This window comes from Carya illinoinensis, chromosome 8, assembly GCF_018687715.1.
Source record: "Carya illinoinensis cultivar Pawnee chromosome 8, C.illinoinensisPawnee_v1, whole genome shotgun sequence".
Taxonomy (NCBI): Eukaryota; Viridiplantae; Streptophyta; class Magnoliopsida; order Fagales; family Juglandaceae; genus Carya; species Carya illinoinensis.
This window is the reverse complement of record NC_056759.1, coordinates 5,927,373-5,946,205: the sequence shown is the minus strand read 5'-3', so window position 1 is coordinate 5,946,205 and position 18,833 is coordinate 5,927,373. Positions and strand designations below refer to the sequence as shown.

The window sequence follows — 18,833 nt, the reverse complement described above, 5'->3', positions numbered from 1 at the left end:
GACTTTTTGCCTCATTCTTTAAACGCTTTTACTCTTCAAAAATCTGCATGTCCTTCCTATCTAAAGGAGTTGGCAATCGAAAAGAAGATTTAAATAAGAATTTTAAATTTCCGTTCTCTTACTTTAGTGCTTCTATCTTCATGTTGGACTCTAGAAGAAGCCGCTAAAGAATAGAAATATTCTGGTAGAGTTTGTTAACCCCACCAGTCTTGGATTGTAGTCACTAAGAAAATGTGACAATGGTTTATGAGTATTGGGTACCGAGACTCACAAGCTTGTAGATAATTTCATCATCTGACTTATTAGTCAGATCATTATTGTATTGCATTATAGTACTTACGGTAGAAGCAGAAACAACTGGTGAACGAGGTGCAGAATATCTCATATATTGGTTATGAGAAGATTGCTGAGCCATTGCAGAGTGAGAATAGAAAGAAATTGCAAAGTAAGAATGCAGATTAAATTAAAAAAAGTGAAGAAGATGAGATGCGAAAGAAGATAAGCTGAATAATTCTTTTATAGAGAAAATTATGACAAGGCATCTCTATTACTTCACAACATCTCTCGTGAAGCATCTCTCTACAAGAGACAAGAGATGTAGCATCATAACTCTGCGGTGCCTGACAGCTACAAAAGAGCGATTTAGTATCATAGTTACGGCGCCTGACAGCTACAGAAGAGCGATGTAATATCATAGCTACGGCATCTGACAGCTACAGAAAAGTAATGTAGTATCATAGCTTTGCGGTGCCTGACAGCTACAGAAGATTTGTAAATATCCTGCAGATCAGAATTGTCTGGTCTAAAACAGAGGGCAACCATTTTTGTTATAAAAGAGAGAGAGAGAGAGAGAGAGAGAGAGAGAGAGAGAGAGAGAGAGAGAGAGAGGTTAACGACTTAATTTTGATGAATTATCTACTAACTATGTTATTTACAAGAACACTTAAAGTATATCGCTTATGTTTTTCTAAGGAAGAGTTTCGGAAAATTATTTACTTGAAGTTTTAGGTTTAGAGAGTATGTCGATACAACTTGGCCTACCTTGCAGAAATAATTATAATATAATTGTTGATTAAAGTAAGAGAGTTAAGGAATGACATAATTTCAAAGGTAAATATATACAGGATAGACAACAGGTTGGTAAACAATACTTCTTCCTTAACTTGTTATTTCTTACTTACTTCAATTTCGATGGATTTTATATTGGGTTTTCCAAGGACTTCAACCGGAAATAATACTATCCGAGTAATAGTTGATCGTCTGACGAGAAGTGTTCACTTCATACCCATCAAGAATACAAATTCTCTATAAAGATTGATGAGAATTTATATAGCAAAGATTATCAGATTGCATGGAGTGCCTAAGACGATCGTGTCAGATAGAGACCCTTGTTTTACATCACGCTTCTGGAAAAGTTTACAAGAGTCAATGGGCTCTAGTTTGAGGTTTAGTAGTGCGTATCACCCATAAACAGATGGACATACAGAAATGACGATTCAAACTTTGGAAGATATGTTAAGAACCTGTGTTTTGGATTACAAATGGAGTTGAGAGAAGCAACTACCTTTGGTAGAATTTGCTTATAATAATAGTTTCCAGGCCACTATTCAAATGGTACCATATGAAGTCTTATATGGTAGAAAGTGTAGATCACCTCTGTATTGGAATAAAGTAGGGGAAAGTAAAATAGTTAGACCTGAAATCTTGTAAGAGATAAAGGACCAAGTACACCTAATTAAAGAAATGATGAAAACAGCACAGAGTCGACAGGAGAGCTACGCTAATAATCGAAAGAGGAGCATAGATTTAAAGTTGGAGATTGGGTCTATCTAAAGGTATCTCCTATCAGAGGAGCAAGTCATTTCGAAGTGAAAAGTAAGTCAAGTCTGAGATACGTGGGACCCTATGAGATAGTGGAGAAAGTGAGAATAGTTACGTATCGTTTGGAATTGTCAACTGAGTTCCATGAAATTCATAATGTTTTCCACGTGTCTTCTTTGAAAGAGAGTTTTGGGAATCAGACACCAATGATAGTGGATCCCGATAGTATACCTTTACAATCCGACTTGACCTATGAAGAAAAGCCGATACAAATTATTGACTGAAAAGATAAAGAGTTGTGGAACCGTAAGATCCCATTGGTCAAAGTACTTTGGCAAAATCATAATATTCAAGAAGCAACTTGGGAGAAGAAAGCTGATATGTAAGCCAAGTATCCCCAGTTATTTGACATCTAAATTCAGTCTTGTAGAGTTGTTTTGGCTTCTGCTTAGTTGATATTTTGTGGTTCACTTGAACGGGACTGACTATATCAGATGTTGTACTTCTTTATTTGGATATCAATAAAGTATATGTGTTTCCTTAACTTTTGGTTTGTTACTTATGTCGATTTCGAAGACAATATTTTTTTTAGGGGGAGGTTGTAACAGCCCTCTAGAAATTTAATGATGAAATTTCTATTAGTTTTAAGAATCTTGTGAAGTCCCTATAAGTTTTTACGAATCTATTAATCGTATAGATTTTAATCTAACTACATAGTTAGTGTTATTACTCACTATGGTATCAGAAGTGTGTTTTTGATTATTGGAAATAGTTAGAAAAGTTTTAATTGGACACATGGAGAGATTTTAGTCACCTCACTCTTCCAAGTCTACTCTCCACCTTTAGAAAATAGCTTAAGCTGATTTTCGTATATATTATTAGGTAAGAGAGACCTAAACTCAACTCTCATTCCGGGTAAGAGAGACCTACACTCAACTCTCACTCCAGCCTCATCTTCTCTCATATTTTATCCATAAATACCTCCAGCCACTCCACACGAAATTTTCTTCTTTTACACATTTCATTGAAAAAACACCAAACTCTCTCAGACAGCTTTTAAGTATTTTTTTGCACGCCCATTTTGAAGATTTTGTAAGTGTTTTATCATAAAGTCTTCTTCATACAAGTTATTTCGTTTTTAGTCTAGTTTACGTGGATATCTTATTTGGTCCATTTGAAAATCATTTGGTCAGTCAAATATTGTTTAAACTCTAGAAAGGTCATTCTGGAAGATAAACTGGAGAATATGTTATCGTTTAGAGTTTTTGACCAAGCTAATGGATAAATATTGGACCGAAATTTTTATAAAATATTATTAACATGTGTATATAATTATTGGTTGAGAATTGTTGCATAATTAAAGGTTTTGATGAAAGATTTTCTTAGATCTAGAAACTGGAAGAGGAAAAACAGTTTCTGTTTTGAGAAAGTTTAAATCTTTGGTGGTTTAAACCTATTTCAATGGTTTTGATAATTTTATTAAAGGATTCTAATCCTCTTATATAAAGGTTATAATATTATTTTGAAAATATTTGATGTTAGTTTCAAAAATATGAAATTTTATATAAAGCGATATTCGGATAGGCCAAAGTGTGGATGTTCTTGGCTAAATTTATATTTTGGTTACTTTTTAACCATGTGATATTGAATTAGAAGCTTATATATGTTTTATGATATCTTTTTAAATCATGTGATAGTTTGGTTTGAAGATCACATCTTTATAATTCATAAATCAAAAGATTGATCAAAATAAGTTAGAAACAAAAATCAATGGAAATAACATATGAGAATTTCGGCCCTATAGAGTTTTAATAGTTGTGATTAGTTTTAAATTTTTCTAAATTGATATTTGAGTTTAAGATAAAATTTACATGAGACGTGTAAATTTTAGTGACTTTTGAAGTTAGCATGCAAAATCCTTACGTTATGGAAAAAATAGTCATTTTCTCACACGTAGAGGGTAAAATAGAAATTTTATTCTTAAGTTAGTATTTTTTCATATTTCAAATTATTAATGATTTAGTTCTAACTTTTAGAATCACTAATTACAGTTCCTCGTGATCGCGCTTGAACTTTTATAAGAAACGAGGAGATTAAGGTAAGTTAGCTTTTAATTTACTAGCAGTCTACTGTGTATGTGTGCTAAGTAAATGAACTACAGTGTATAAATTTATGTGTGTTATCATATATTGCTAAAGAAAAAATTTATACAATGTAATTCCTTTACTTAGCACACATACACAGTAGACTGCTAGTAAGTTAAAAGCTAACTTACCTTGATTTTCGCGTTTCTTATAAAAACTCAAGCGCGATCACAAAGAACTGTAATTAGTGATTCTAAAAGTTAGAACTAAATCATTAATAATTTGAAATATGGTAAAATACTAATTTAAGAGTAAAATTTCCATTTTACCCTCTACATGTAAGAAAATGACCATTTTACCCATAACTTAAGGATTTTGCATGCTAATTGCAAAAGTCACCAAAATTTACATGCCTTGTGTAAATTTTTATCCTAAACTCAAACATCAATTTAGAAAAATTTAAAACTAATCACAACTATTAAAACTTCATAGGGCCGAAATTCCCATATGCTATTTCCATTGATTTTTGTTTCTAACTTATTTTGATCAACTTTTTGATCTATGACTTATAAAGATGTGATCTTCAAACCAAACCATCTCATGATTTAAAAAGATATCCTAAAATATATATAAGTTTCTAATTCAAGATCACATTGTTAAAAATTAAGCAAAATATAAATTTATCCAAGAACATCCACACTTTGGCCTATCCGAATATCTCTTTGCATAAAATTTCATATTTTTAAAACTAACATCAAATATGTTCAAAATAATATTATAACATGTATACAGGAGGATTAGGATCCTTCAATAAAATTATCAAAGCCATTGGCATAGGTTTAAACCACCAAAGATTTAAACTTTCTCAAAACAGAAACTGTTTTCCTCTTCCAGTTTCTAAGTTTCTAGATCTAAAAAAATCTTTCATCAAAACCTTTAATCATGCAACAATCCTCAACCAATAATCATATACACATGTTAACAATACTCCATAAAAATTTCGGACCAATATCTGTCAATTAGCTTGGTCAAAAACTCCAAATTATAACATATTCTCTAGTTTATCTCTCAGAATGACCTTTTTAGAGTTTAAACAATATTTGACTGACCAAATGATCTTCAAATAAAACAAATAAGATATCCACGTAAACTAGACTAAAAAATGAACAACTTTTATGAATGAGACTTTATGATAAAACACTTACAAAAACTTTAAAATGGGCATGCAAAATAATACTTAAAAGCTGTCCGAGAGAGTTTGATGTTCTTTCAATGAAATGTGTAAAGGAAGATAATTTCGTAAGGAGTGGCTGGAGGTATTTATGGATAAAATATGGAAGAAGATGAGGCTGGAGTGAGAGTTGAGTGTAGGTCCCTCTTACCCGGAGTGAGAGTTAAGTGTAGGTCTCTCTTACCCAATAATATCTATGTTGAACCCAAGATTTCAAGTTTCATGTGATTATAAATCTACACATGGATTTTGATGATAACAAATGAATTCAAAGAATAAAGGAGTTTCAAGCTCAAGTTGTTCACACAATGGAATCAAGCACATCAAAGAACCAAGCATGAGCAAGAAGGAAACAAGTTCACATTAAAATCATAGAGTAATGTTGTAAATCTCTTAAAATTCGAAATTAGGATTAATGCTCAAAATTAATATTTTATCATAAAGCATTAAAATATATTTTCCACATGTGCATGAATATTTTTGAAAATTAAATTTGAAAATTTTGAAAGATGATTGATTGTCATCTTTTGCATGTGCATGCCTTGATTAAAGGGTTGAACTTTGAAAATATTAAAGATGATTGATTGTCATCTTTCACATGTGCATGTTTTATTTGAATATTTTCAAAAGTGATTGATTTTTTTTAGACTTATACAAAAGGTAGATAATTTTGTTTAAAAAATTTGAAAAGTAAAGTGTGCTCATTTTGTCATATGCAAAAAGTAAAAGATTAGGTTTGAATTTTTTGAAAAGGAAAGTGTGCTCATTTTGTCATATGCCAAAAGTAAAAGATTAGGTTTGATTTTTTTTTAAAAAGTGAATGATGTTATCTTTGACAATTGAAAAAGAAAAACCTTTTATTTGAATTTTTTGAAAAAGTGAATGATGTTGTCTTTGACATGTGAATCTTTTTAAATTTGAATATGAAGTCTCATATGCCTATAAATAGATCATTTGAGAGCTTCACATTTACAACACCAAAAGTATACAACATTCATTCAAAGCTTTCATTCTCTCTTCTCTAAGCATTGAGCATTAATCCTTATTCATTTTGAGAGATATAATTTGCGCTGTATTGTTCTTATTTCACTAATTGAGGAGTGTTTTCTGATAACCTACCCACTATCAGCTTTTGTATCAGAAAAATGGTGTGTATAACCCTTGTGCGTGTAGAAAGTATTCTACACGGGGAATAGTTAAATCACCACGTGTAAGGTGATTGCAAGTATAGAGGGTGTTCTACACGGATCCTTTGTAGCGGTGTTGTTCAAAGGTGCAATAGGTTTCTATCTCCACCTGAAAGAGGTTGAATAGTGAATTTGGAAATCCTCAAGGGGTAGCTTGAGGCGAGGACGTAGGCAGTGGGGCCGAACCTCGTTAACATACTGAGTTTGCTTCTCTCTTACTCTTACTCTTTATATTTATTGTTATTTTATATTTTATTTATATTTTATATTATATATTTGATTTATAATTGTTATTTTTTTAATACAACTCAATTCACCCCCCTCTTGTGTTAGTCATCTGGGCAACAATCTACAAAAAAAATCAGTTCAAGATACTTGGAAGAACGAGGTGGCTAAGATCTTTCTATATGTCTAATTAAAAATTTTCTAACTATTTCTAATAATCAAAAACACACTTCCGATATCATAGTGAATAATAACACTAACTATGTAGTTAGACTAAAACCTATACGATTAATAGATTCATGAAAACTTATGAGAACTTCACAAGATTCCTAAAGCCGATAGGAATTTCATCATTGAATTTCTAGCGGGCCGTTACAACCTCCCCCCTAAAAAAAAAAAATTCTGTCCTCAAAATTGACATAAGTAACAAACCAAGAGTTAAGGAAACATATACTTTATTGATATACAAACATCTGATATAGTCAGTCCCGTACAAGTGAACCACAAAATATCAACTAAGCAAAAGCCAAAACAACTCTACAAGACTGAATTTAGATGTCAAATAACTGGGAGTACTTGGCTCACATATCAACTGTCTTCTCCCAAGTCACATCTTGAATATTATGATTTTGCCAAAGTACTTTGACCAATGGGATCTTACGGTTCCGCAACTCTTTATCTTTCCAGTCAATAATTTGCATCGGCTTCTTTTCATAGGTCAAGTTGGATTGTAAAGGTATATTATCGAGATCCACTATCATTGGTGTCTGATTCCCAAAACTCTTCTTTAAAGAAGACACGCAGAAAACATTATGAATTCCATGGAACTTAGTTGACAATTCCAAACGCTACGCAACTACTCCCACTTTCTCCACTATCTCATAGGGTCCCACGTATCTCGGACTTAACTTGCTTTTCACTCCGAAACGACTTACTCCTCTCATAGGAGATACCTTCACATAGACCCAATTTCTAACTTTAAAATCTATGCTCCTCCTTTTATCATCATAGCTCTTCTGTCGACTCTATGCTGTTTTCATCGTTTCTTTAATTAGGTGTACTTGGTCCTTTATCTCTTGCAAGACTTCTAGTTCAACTACTTTACTTTCCCCTACTTCATTCCAATACAGAGGTGATCTACACTTTCTACTATACAAGACTTTATATGGTGCCATTTGAATAGTGGCCTAGAAACTATTGTTATAAGCAAATTCTACCAAAGGTAGTTGCTTCTCCCAACTCCCTTCATACTCCAAAACATAGGCTCTTAGTATATCTTCCAAAGTTTGAATCGTCCTTTCTATCTGTCCATCTGTTTGTGGGTGGTACACACTACTAAACCTCATACTAGAGCCCATCGATTCTTGTAAACTTTTCCAGAAGCGTGACGTAAAACGAGGGTCTCTATCTGATACGATCGTCTTAGGCACTCCATGCAATCTGACAATCTCTGCTATATAAATTCTCATCAATCTTTCTAGAGAATCTGTATTCTTGATGGGTATGAAGTGAGCACTTTTCGTCAGACAATCAACTATTACCCAGATAGTATTATTTCCGGTTGAGGTCCTTGGAAATCCCACTATAACATCCATTGAAATATCCTCACATTTTCATTCCGGGATTAGCAATGACTGTAATTTACCGGCTGGCTTTTGGCGCTCTGCTTTTACTAATCTACAGACAGAATACTTGTTCACAAACTCTGCTACGTCCCTCTTCATTCCTTTCCACCAAAAAATTTGTTTCAAATCCTGATACATTTTTATACTAGTAGGATGAATAGTGTAAGGTGTGTTATGAACTTCATTTAGTACTTTTTCCTTTAACTCTTCATCTGCTGGAATGACTCTTCGGTCCTTGTAATACAGAGTCCCATCCTTTATGAGGCTAAAGTCCACTGGTCCTTTTGACTTTTCGATCTTTTTTACAACTTCCACAAGTTTACTGTCTTTCTTTTGACGGTCTTTCAATCCTTCCCAGTCCAATAGAATGAATTCTTGGATTGTAGTCAACATGATTTCCTGACTACGGTTTCTAATCAACAGTTTTCTCATACTACATAAGAGAGAATTTACTTCTGATGACGGAACATATGAAGCTTCTTGTCTGCTCTTGCGACTTAAAGCATCAGCTACCACGTTGGCCTTTCTAGGATGATAATTGATGTCGCATTGATAGTCGCTGATTAATTCCAACCATCTTCTTTGCCTCATATTAAGGTTCTTCTGCTCAAATAGATACTTTAGGCTTTTGTGATCCGTGAAGACTTCACACTTCTCGCCATACAAATAATGTCTCCAAATCTTAAGAGCAAAAACTATTGCAGCTAATTCCAAATCATGACTAGGATAATTCTGCTCGTGATCCTTCAGTTGTCGTGAAGCATAAGCAACCACTTTCCCTTCTTGCATTAGCACACATCCGAGTCCTGCCTTAGATGCATCGCTAAACACCACCAAAAGTTTAAGAGGTTCCGACAGTGTAAGTACCGGTGCGGTTGTAAGTCTTTTCTTCAACTCAAGAAAACTTGTTTCGCACTTGTCATTCCAAGTAAATTTCACATTTTTCTTAATCAGGGCAATGAGTGGTCTAGACAAATGGGAGAATCCTTCCACAAATCTTCTATAGTAACCAGCCAGTCCTAAGAAACTTTGGATCTCATGCACACTGGTCGATCTCTACCAGTTCGTTACGACTTCAATCTTGCTCGGGTCTACTGCTACTCCTCTACTAGAGATCACATGACCTATAAATTTCACTTATTCCAGCCAGAACTCGCACTTACTAAATTTGGCATAAAGTTTCTGATCCTTAAGTATAGTTAAAGCCATACTTAGATAATGTCTGTGTTCCTCCTTGCTCTTAGAGTAGATTAAGATGTCATCGATAAATACGACAACAAAATTATCCAAATAAGGTCTGAATATTTTGTTCATCATGTCCATGAATGCAGCTGGAGTATTGGTTAACCCAAAAGGCATCACCAAAAACTCGAAGTAGCCATACCTTGTCCTAAAGGCAGTTTTCAGCACATCCTGGTCCTTGACTTTTAACTGATGATATCCAGATCTCAGGTCAATCTTTGAAAACACTGCTGCTCCTTACAATTGATCCAACAAATCATCGATTTTGGGTAATGGGTATCTATTCTTAATCGTCTCCTTATTTAACTCTCTATAATCTATGCACATCCTCATAGACCCATCTTTTTTCTTCACGAATAACACAGGTGCTCCCCAAGGCGAAGAACTGGAGCGGATAAAACCCTTCTCCAAAAGTTCCTCCAATTGTAGCTTAAGCTCCTTCAATTCGGTAGGGGCCATACGATATAGCGCCTTGTGAGTCGGAATTGTTGCCGGCTCTAAGTCTATTTGGAATTTTGCTTCTCTATCCAGTGGTAAATTAGGTAACTCATCAATGAAAACTTCAGGAAAGTCTTCAACTACAGGTATCCCTTGGATTCCTATAGTTCTGGCTGTCTCCTTTACAGTTATCAATAGAAACGCTGAAGCTCATTCACCAATTCACTTCCTAACTTGCAACGCTAAGATCAAAGGTGGGGTGGCCTTAACTGATGTTCCCGCGTAACTCATCCTGTCTTCAGTTGGGGGTTCAAATACAACCTCTCGTTTCCGACAATCTATCTTAGTGTAGTGCTTGAAAATCTAGTCCATTCCCAAAATCAGGTCGAATTTTATCTGATCGAATACTAACAAGTTAGCCTTCAGTGTCCTTCATTCTAGCTCTAACGGACAATCCTTAACTAAACGGGTATAAGATACTGTATTCCCGTCGAAATTTAATACTACAACCCGTTGTGGTAAAAGCTCAATCTGCAAACTACAAATTCGTGCAAACGCTGCAGACACAAAGGACTGCGACGCACCCGAATTGAATAGTGTACAAGCCAAGAACCTTAACAAATTAACACTTCCTAAAAAAATATATACACCAGTATTAATACTAATTCTAATACATTCATAATATCTACAACATCATATATATAAAAGGAAAAGAGAAAAAAAAATACCAATCATGAAGCCAACTTCATCAATTTCAGGTGCGTCAACATCAAAATCACATGGTGTTACTGTATACACACGTGCCGGGATGTGGGATCTTGGCTTGTGATCACCAGCTCCACTACCTTGTATGGCGTTGGGACAATCTAATCATATGTCCTGGTTTCTCGCATCGGTAACAGACTCCATATCTCCTACGACATTATCCAAGATGACGCTTACCACACTTAGGGCATGGTGAATAAAAAGACGACTTCTGTCCTCCTGTCATTATTCCCTTGCCTTTCTCCGGACTAGAAGAAGACCTCTTTTTCTCATCACTACTGCTTGTAGCAAACGACATGGCCCTCTTTCGATCGGTAATGTTCTGGATCGCCAATTCCTTCTGCTCAGGCTCTGCTATCGCCGCTACATTTACCAACTCTTGGTAATTCTCTATTTTGAGGCAAGGTACTTTACTTCAGATTCTAGGCATAAGTCTTACTTGAAACTTTTGTACCTGCATCTTTTGAGTTGAAATCAAGTGTGGTGCAAACCTTCCCAACGTCATGAATTTAGCGGCATACTGCTCTATAGTCGAACTGTCTTGTGTTAAGGACGTGAACTCCAGGGCTTTTAGTTGTTTGACAGAGTCTGGGAAGAATCTGTTGTCAAACTCTTCCTTGAACCTCTCCCAAGACAATGTAACCCCACTACTTAGTTCTCTAACTAGAAGTTGCCTACGTGTATCCCACCATATTCCAACTTCTCCTTGAAATAAGTATCCAGCATATAGAACCTTTTGGTCCTCAAGACATCCACAAATCTCGTACGTTCTCTCGAGATCTATAATCCATTTCTCGACTCTCAGTGGCCCTTCATTACCAAAACAACTCGGGTAACGGTAAATCATAAACTTCTCATATGGACAACCCCTAATTTCGGGTCTAAGTACATGCACTCGTTGTTGTTGCTGATGTCTAAGCACGTCAGTCAGCATACGCACAGCTTCAGCTAATCCTCCATCCATTGGGGAATTATGATTCTCCTGATTAAAGTTTCCCTCAGAGTTTTGAGGTATTCTACCGCGAGTTATTTGTCTATTCCTGTAACACACAAGTATACATATTACAACCACATACTACTTTTCATACCTTTAAGAAATCCAAATCTAATGACGACTAAATTTCAAACCTAATATTTGGTGCATTTCATAAGGACATGTGGATTTACTGCCCAGAGACGTATTGCTCTGATACCACCCTGTGACGTCCCCAAATTTTATTTGGGATCGGACGAATATTTGAAGCGTCGAGACATGCAACACAAGATTACCTGCCCCCGTTCATAACATATAAGATGCAATGTTCCTAACATGCATCTAACATTATGCAATATTCGCAGCGGATAAATTTTTTCTTTAGCAATACTATGCACCAAATTGAAAATATCCAAAATGTTTAAAACATGTTTCATATATAAGACCCATTGAACAACTAAGATCACAACACTAGTCCAAAATACTTATGATCCAAAAAGTACTGGAGTTGCAACTCCATAGTACAAGTAGTAATTTATGTTAACTACTATATTACATTGACGTTGCATCGTCGCTCAGTCAACTGTGTCTAGTTGATCAGCTCATGATTCTTCTTTAGGTCCTGTAACAAGATCTACCATTCGGGAGGAATGGTAGTTGGGACTACCACAGTGAGATTTGATTACAAATCTCAATAAGTTAACAAAAAACTTTCACACAAGCTAATGATGCATGGATGACAGTAAAAGTATGAATGCATAATCAAATTCATAAGTAATTAAAGCAAAACTTGACGTACAACATAGCATAACTGATATAACTTCAATTGAAACGTGAACTGAACTTGACTTGACATGAATTTGATCTGAAACTTGACTTAACATGAACTTATTCTGAAACTTGACTTTAACTGTTTAAATACATACTCCACAGTTGTTGTGGCCTCATGACCAACTTGAGATAGGGTTTTATTATAACATGACTTAAACATGTAACACACAATATTTCATAACATGATATCACATGTAACGGAAATATAATTAACCTGACATACTTGCAACAGTGAACATGACATGACATACATATAATAGATGGCATATTTAACATTATATACTTGCAATATATGATAAAATATCTTGTGATCACGAGGAACTGTAATTAGTGATTCTAAAAGTTAGAATTAAATCACTAATAATTTGAAATATGAAAAATACTAACTTAAAGAATAAAATTTTTATTTTATTCTCTACATGTAGGAAAATGACCGTTTTACCCCTAACTTAAGGATTTTGCATGCTAACTCCAAAAGTCACCAAAATTTACATGCCTCATGTAAATTTTATCCTAAACTCAAATATCAATTTAGAAAAATTTAAAACTAATCACACTATTAAAACTCCATATGACCAAAATTCTCATATTCTATTTCCATTGATTTTTGTTTCTAACTTGTTTTGATTAACCTTTTGATCTATGACTTTTAAAGATGTGATCTTCAAACCAAACCATAACATGATTTAAAAATATTTCATAAAACATATATAAGCTTCTAATTCAAGATCACATGGTTAAATATTAACCAAAACATAAATTGAGTCAAGAACATCCACACTTTGGCCTATCCGAACATCTCTTTGCATAATATTTTATATTTTTGGAACTAACATCAAATATTTTCAAAATAATATTCTAATATGTATATAAGAGGTTTAAGATCCTCCAATAAAATTATCAAAGCCATTGGAATAGGTTTAAACCACCAAAAATTTAAACTTTCTCAAAACAGAAACTGTTTTTCCTTTTCCAATTTCTAAGTTTCTAGGTCTAAGAAAATATTTCATCAAAACCTTTAATATTGTAACAAATCCTCAACCAATAATCATATACACATGTTAAAAATACTCCATAAAAATTTCGGACCAAAATCTATCCATTAGCTTGGTTAAAAACTCCAAAATATAACATATTCTCCAGTTTATCTCCTAAAATGACATTTCTAGAGTTTAAACAATATTTGACTAACCAAATGATCTTCAAATGGAACATATAAGATATCCACGTAAATTAGACTAAAAATGGAAGAACTTGTATGAAGAAGATTTTATGATAAAACACTTACAAAAACTTCGAAATAGGCATGCAAAAGAATACTTAAAAGCTGTCTGAGAGAGTTTAGTTTTCTTTCAATGAAAGGTGTAAATGAAGATAATTTCGTAGGGAGTGGTTGGAGGTATTTATGGAAAAAATATGGAAGAAGATGAGGCTAGAGTGAGAGTTGAGTGTAGGTCTCTCTTACCCAGAGTGAGAGTTGAGTGTAGGTCTCTCTTACCCAATAATATCTACAAAAAAATCAGTTCAAGATACTTGGAAGAGCGAGGTGGCTAAGATTTTTCCATGTGTCCAATTAAAACTTTTATAACTGTCTCGATAATAAAAAACACACTTCTGATACCATAGTGAGTAATAACACTAACTATGTAGTTAGACTAAAACCTATACGATTAATAGATTCATGAAAACTTATGAAAACTTTACAAGATTCCTAAAACCAATAGAAATTTCATCATTAAATTTCTAGCGGGCTGTTACAATACACACAATATTTATCTTTAAGGTATTTGACCACTTGATCCGACATTCAAACTCATGAATTCTCTTCTCAAGTTTATGCTTGGCCTATTTTTTTTTATCGGTAAACAAAATTTTATCGAATGCTTGGCCCAATTATGATAATTATGCTAGTGATTAATTGTAGACGGGGTGATTAAAACGGCTCTTGGAAAACAAAAGTAGGCATACATTAATCTGAATGGAAACTTGCTCAATAGAATCAGATTCACCCATGGAAGCCCTCACCAAGACGTAACCAGTCCCTTTTCAATCTAAATAACTACCATCGCTAGTGAACTTGAATTGATCTTCAACTTGCACAACCCAGTTAAGTTGCACAAACAAAAGCCAATAATCAAATCTTTGTAGCACATACCTGATTACCATCCAAGTCAAACTCCTTCCCAAGAAATTCCACGACCAGCTGCTGCAAATACTGACTAAACAACAGTAGACTATCCTTGTAAGGAAGAACAACCATATCCTGGGAAAAAACGTAGAAAAGCAAAACCAATATAAGAGAAGCTGAAATTCAACATGCTTCAGATATCATGCAGCTCTGTTTTAAAAAAAAAAAAAAAAAAGAAAGAAAGAAAGAAAGAAAGAAAGAAAAAAGAAAAGAAAAAAGAAATAGTAGGCATCATGCAATTCTTAAGAGTATTAAATACCTTTGATCTTATCCCGTCAGATGCCCAATGCCAGCATAAAGCTAGCAAGGCCGCAGGATTATTCCTGACCTGAAGCAAAGAAATCAACCAAAGTGGTTATCATTTTTCCTTTTTCTTGGAGGTGGGGGTGGGGAGAAGGGGTGAATCACAAATTAAATAAAAAGTAGTACAATAAATATTGCCATCCTTTCATCATTATGCAATTTTGTCTCGAGCGAAGTGAGAGATCAACTAATCAATTGGAATGGAGGATGAGACACATCAAACAGAGTGCTAATTATGTTTCCAGCAAACAAGAACAAGAGCAGATGTATACACTATTGAGACTAACAGAATTCAGCTCTTCAAATAGAAGGATGCTATTGGTTGAATCCTTAATGCTGCCCCCCCCCCAAAAAAAAAAAAAACAAGGGCATGCATATGTAGAATTTACGATCAGTAAAGATGGAGATGGGAAATAAGAACAAACCAACATTTCGGTTAATGACTTATGTTGCATAAAACTAATCATGGAGAAATAGCCTTGACACCCTTGCAAAAGGCACCTCTCCCCCTTTCCAAGACAGAGACGAATGTTCAACCTATGTGAAGGATGGGATTGAGGATAAAGCGGAAAACCATCCCACCTTTTATTGTGCAGCTATATTTTTGCTTCAAAATAATTTGGAAGCCATAAAGAAACAATGATGAAGCTGGAAAAGAACTAACCATAATCCAGTAAAAGGATTTCTGTATGGTGCAACTTGATATGTAACGGTCTATTATGTTTTCACGGGAACATTATGAACTTTAACTGATGCAGACTATTGCCCTCGCCCCTAAAATTTCAAGTGAAAGGTACACTTAAACAACATGTAGAAAATTCTTTATCCTCGTGAAACAAAAAACAGCATTATCAAGATATGACAATGAGTAAAAAGAAAGACTAGGAAAACTTCTTACCACAGTGATTCTATTCACCTCATCCACTAATGATGCACCAGCATTGCGGCAAGCATTTCTCTTATGTCAATTCCCTGGATTGTAGATTGATTATGAACAACCATAATACATAAAGGATAATTACATTAAGTTCTGAATTGAAGAGCCAGTAACCTGAAGTGCTGCTGGAAGCAGACCAACTGCAGAGATGTCGTATGTTCTACCACCCACCCAGTCAAACATAGGGAATCTAGCTAGCCAGCCCTCAATTCTTGCGGAGTTTTCTAACAATGAATTTTCTTGCGTTATGGCAACACCCTGAACAAAACAATTATTAAGCAAGAAAATCACAATTTTGCAATCAAAATCAATGGGGAAAAAATCTCAGATATGTTAGAACTCCATCCAATTATGAGCCAACCAGGCCTCAAAGAGGTTAAAAAAAAAAAAATCACAAAATCTTTCCAACAATTAAAGAGGTATTCTGGTATCATGTCAATCATCTCAAATCCGTAAAGAAACCAATACCTGGCCAGACACTATAATTAAAAGGCCAGTAGGGAAAAATAGATATGAATCAAATTGCCCCTTTCATTTCTATTGAGACATTTTCCAATAAAGAAAATTTCTATTGAGACATTTGATAAGTGGTTCATGCGGTGTGATAGACAACAGGTGTGCAAGTGACGCGAGCATAACTAAAGTCCGAAAATCTACCAACGCTAGGTTAAAAAGAGAGAATCATGTGTATCTCTTTGATCCTCTGCCATATATAGGCAGCCAACAGGTGAAACCTCCTCATGCATAGCCAAATTGGTCACTTTAAAACAAGATAAATGAGAAAATAAATAGGAGCTCACATTGTAATTACCAACATCAGAAGCCAGTGAAAGTATTTCCACTAAGATTCATGGAACTCTGGATCTGATTTATCACCAAAAGATCATATTATATTTTACTATGAATTAGGGGCTATTAATAAAAAGCAGAAAGGAAAACCTGTTTTGCAAACTACAGGCCAGCTTTACGAAAAGCTTTCTGTACTTCCAATAAACCATTTCTAGTCTCAGGAGTGCCTCTCCTCTGCAAACAACTTTTTTTTTTTTTTTTTTTGAGATTATATTAGCAACAATACAACAATACTTGAGAATGTAGAAGGCATTTTAAGGAAGGAAATATTTTAATGGCAGTGCGTAGCTAGGTTATATCATTCATAAATGGAAAAATTTCCCCTACTAATGTCTATTTTGTGAGCATTGGCAATGGTCTATGCATCTTTATATTCATTTTCATATTTGTATAATATTCTTCTAAATTAATCTATATTAGATTATGTATATTTAAAATTTTGAAGAACTATGAATAGTATTTATTCAAGTGTGAAGAACCATAATTCATTCTTCAAACATTATTTTACTATTTTTTTCTCTCTCCTACCATTAAAATCAATTTTGTGAAATTTCTATTAAGATGATTTTAATATATTAAATTTATATTAAGTTGATGATATAAAGTGTTTTTTTAGTATATATTAATATTTATTGATAAAAGTGGTCATTTTGATATATAAAATTGATAATATTTAGATATATGAAAATTGTATTTTTTAGCACATTATGTTAATTGTAAAATATATAAAAATAATAATTTTAAGAAAAAAATAAAAAAATAATATTTTATTATTATTTGGTTCAAAAATACATAATTCAATGTGAGAGTTTTTCTTTATATACAAAATCAATATTCAAAAGTTGTGATTTTGAAGATGCATATAGAGAAATCAATGCTAGTGCTCTAAACCAGCTCATAGTTCTCGTGAGGAATAGAAATCCTCACAAACCATTGGGTATGTTACATGTAGGTTATATCATATACAAATAGTCAGTGACGGCATTTCTGCATACGATAGTATCTTTTAGAATTTTGCAACATATTGTATTTTTTTAATATTTTTTATGTATTTTATTGATGTGATTTATCAAAACAATTATTTTATATTAAAAATATAATGTAATCAATCACATTAATAAAATATATAAATAATATATAAAAATAACTTGTGTTAATGATTATATCTTGTGTTAATGATTATAAAACAAATTTATATATATAAATTTTATATATACTTGTGTTAATGATTATATCTTTAAAATTTCAAGTAACATGTTTATTGTTAAGAGCATTAGGTCTTCTAATTTATTTAAATGTTTAAAAAATATATAATATAATTTAAAAAATTTAAAATATATATACTGCTCCGATTTTATTTAAATCTATTTTTAAAATATGAAAACCAGTAGCAAATCCGTTCGATTGGTTCGACCGATTTTTCAATTTTCTTTTACACCCCCGACTCTGCCATTGTTTATGCCTTGTTATGATTGTGATCCTCTCTAGCCAACTTGGACATCACATGGGGGCGGGGGAAAATGTATCCCACAACACTACTCTTTTATTTTATTATCAAAACAACTCATGATTTTATTTTATTTTTATTTTTGCCTAAAACAGTGTTGATTTACAATAGAGACAACCAACACAATTATTTACAGATTTATTATCGAGTCTCATTCCCCAAGCATTCCATAGGCTTCAGTTGCCATTTTATATTTGTATTTTTAATTTTTTTTAATAAGTTATATGGCACATCAACATAACAAAATAATAGGTATAACTCATGGTGTATAGTAGCATTTATCTAAAAGGAAATATTTTAAACATAAATAAATTACATAAAAGTAAACTCATAAATTAATATAAATTGATATAATACGTCTGATTATAAAGTTATTTTTATTATAAATAAAATTTAACAAATTCTATAAAATCACATAATTTATAAATTTATTTTTATATAATATCTTTACATATGTTACAGTTCTCTTATCTAAAATTGATGTGTTAGAAACGGACAGTTTAGTGTCCCGTTACCATTGACCAATGTGGATGCAGGCTGCCATATTCGTGCACAGGCCATATCGATAATAATCATCTTCACATGAACTAATGTAGTGACTATTACGTGGAAAGTATTTGTGCCTCT

General features: G+C 33.3%; 1 pseudogene; it reads right to left on the bottom strand.

Moving 5' to 3' along the window:
• LOC122318772 overlaps positions 1-18,750 on the bottom strand; it is a 28,873-nt pseudogene extending 10,123 nt beyond the window's left edge.
• Positions 18,751-18,833: the final 83 nt, after the last annotated feature.